Here is a 3505-nt window from a genome sequence, read left to right on the forward strand (position 1 = left end):
ATACCCGAACACAATACCTATTTCTGAATACCTTTTAGTTTAAGCCCAATTTAGTGATGGTGTATTGTTTTTGTTGAACTAAATTTGGTCCTATATCGGTACCACGGATGCATTGGCATTTGTAGACTACAGGAAACATTACTACTTGTCCAGGTCTGGTCATCATCTCAGCTTATAGCTGTCTATTGCTGGACATAGGCATCTCCGTTCGTTCTCCAGCGTGACCTGTTCATTGCCCCCTGCATCAAACGGCTTTCACCAGGTCGTCGGTCCATCTGGCAGTTGTCTGTCTCCACTCCAGAACTTTTCTTGCCCATCGGTCCTTCGATCTTCGCGCTATGTGGCCCGCCCATTGCCACTTCAGCTTGCTAATCCTACGGCCTATATGGAAGACTTTTGTTCGTCTGCGGATCTCCTCATTTCTGATTCGATTTTGATTCCAAAAGTTAAAAACGGATTCCTTTAAAATGAGTTGTAGAGCCCAATCTCCTCCTTAGCCTTAGCAAATAGTGGAAACATGATCTTCCTCTTTCTCGGATATTCATGAAAATAAGTCCCTTGGATGTGGAAAAGAGACTCCACTCTACATCATGTTATGCGCTGTCACTCTTCCACAACTTTACGAAGCCCAAGATAAATGAACAGACTTCACGTTACGCCTTTACAATTATGTATATTTTGACAGTAAGTGTGTACGGCAGACATATTGAATATTTGAGTCAACATTCGTAAGTATATTTGCATATATCTTGAAAGCGTAGCTGTGTATTATGACCCATATTTCCCAAAGGGATGAAGTTACCTGCTTCCTTCTTGTATGTTAACGTTACGATATTAATTCATATCGTATTGGCATTGAGTGCAATGTGATCGAATTTAGTTTCCATGGAAACGGAACCTGTGGTTATAGACTTTTCTATAATTACAAATAACAAAATCTGGATAAGTAATTATTCCAATTTAGTTTAGTCATCTTCACAATATGTAGAACAGCTTATATACGACCTAATACTAGGTACAGTCCTCTTTCCATATAGTGAAGATTTTTTATCATTGAACACAGACATTCAGAGAAAGACACAGTTTGCTGATTTCAGATTCCAATATTTTGAATCCAGGTTTCCTCACAAAATCTTTTGCTTACAATACGATTCAATTGAGCTCATCCTAGTTCTGGAAACATCTTTTATTTTCTAGAAATATGAAATTAAAAACAAATTGCTGTCATGGTAAGAGTGAGCTGACGTACTACCCTGTACCATCTTGCTTCCAGAGCGAAAAGCAGAGAGTAGGTAATAGGCAACATCATCAGGATTACACCTTGCTTAACAAAATTAGCTAAGTTTAAACGTCGTTAGCGCTTGAAATATTAAGATAAATTATATCAGTTGCGATTAAGTTACGTCAGCTTATCACCCACGCATATGAAACTTTATTACCTTATACTAATATCATAAAATCGGGATCCTTCCTCCACTTTTAAGTAAGTCTATTATAATTGTGGAAGGGAGACGCCATATAATTCAATATCTCGCTTTCACTATGCATCGGTTCTTCTTAATGAAGAGTGGAAGACGATTTTGCTCATTGATGCGTCGCTGACAGTTTTTTTTATCAGTCTCATCTATTTTTTTGTTTCATACGCAGAAAGCTACCATATTTTTTTTTGGCTCCTTGTTTAACGCACCAGCCTCTTCATCAACTACCCAAGTCAATGACCGAAGGTTCGAGTACTTTCAGTAGTTTCAGGCACTTTAGGCCAGTGCCTAGGGACTATGACCAGGGGCCCAGCACGCCCAACGAAATAAAAAAAATATGAAACCACGGGGTAGAAGCCCACATGATTGACACTATGCTTCTAAAAAAAAGCTCGATATATCTCAAGTCATATTACACCATTAAACGAGGACTGCTGCTGTGCAGTAAGAAAACCACGAGAATCAACAAGTATGTATAGTACATTACGTCACACGACTGCAGTATTTTAGTCGACAATGTAAAATACTAAGGTGAGAAGCGAATATTTTTATAGATATCGAACCGAGAGCACCTGGCGATAAGTAATCACTATTATAAAAACTTTTGCTACATAGAAGTATGACCGGCATTTTATGTTCTTTGAAAACAATGTGGATAGAACATAGAGTCTGGGAATGAAATTTAGTTTTTATGACTTAATATTTGATAAGTTATGTTGAGTAACACGGATTTGACATAATATATTTTTTTATCATTAACTGACAGTTCTTAAGCTATTTGATAGAAAAAAACAATATAAAAAAAAACAAATTATACCGAGAGTCGTGGAAGGATTTGGGGGAGGCCTTTGCCCAGCAGTGGGATACAGTAGGCTAGGAAAAAAAAATACCGAGTTTATAACTACTTAATTTAAAAAAAAATCCTTATAAATTTGTTTTTCGACATAATATTATGTTTTTTAACTTAATTGTAGACAATGTTATAAATGAAAATGATGCTTCCTAGATGTGTTTGTCATTCGTATTTTGCAAGTTACATAAAAGCTTGTATAAAATGATTCTGTTTTACGAAATATCCTATCATTTTGAACATTTTGAATACAATTGAACAAGCGAACAGATAGTTGGTGAAATAATAATTAATTCACGAACTTCCTTACCGTTTGATTGTGATATACTGCAGAACTCCATGATTTATGACCCATCCTGAATTCTGATGAATCCTTGATATAGTCTTGGTCATATTCTGTCATATCTAAATGTAGGTATACGTACATACCTACAACATGTTTAAACACACTTAGCATATTTTGAAATACGTTTTTTGAATATGGTGAAAATGAAAGTTCGTAAACAAATTTAATATCACTCTTCACTCTAATTTAAGACCGTTGCTTAACTTGTGAAACTTTCAACTGTCTATCCATCTCAGTACATGATATACAGTTTGGTTGATGAACGGACAGATGAACAGTCAGCTCAATTTATCAAGGGTCTTTCAGAACTTTTATAAATTCTTTCTTCGTCAGTTTTTTCGCTATCACAGGAAGTAATTATGACTAAGGCATACGCAGGGATTTAAAAAAAACACACAAGTATACTTATTACTCGGCAGTCCTACCGTCATGGAAATAAGTTATCGGGCCATGATGACGATAGAAAAACATAAAAACATTTTATATTATGCATGAACGATAACCACATCAGCCTAGCACGGCTTCAACTTTAACACCGAGTTTCGCATCAAGTATAAAAAAGAGTCACCTTTAGTCACCTGTAGTCTAAGGACTACAGACAACAGCGGCATTTGAAGAAACAAATGGAACTTATCAAATACAAAGTGCCTAATATTCAAGACAATTATAATATCTGAGTATTCATTGCTTTCAGTAATAACTAAATGACAAACAGATGCTACTTTCACATCCCACATTGCATTGATATAAATGGTTCTGGAATTAGTCAATTTGTCTTTCAGCGATAAGGATTCGTGTAGATCGTTTTGATCTATTAACCACTCAAGACAT

This window comes from Trichoplusia ni, chromosome 1, assembly GCF_003590095.1.
Source record: "Trichoplusia ni isolate ovarian cell line Hi5 chromosome 1, tn1, whole genome shotgun sequence".
NCBI lineage: Eukaryota > Metazoa > Arthropoda > Insecta > Lepidoptera > Noctuidae > Trichoplusia > Trichoplusia ni.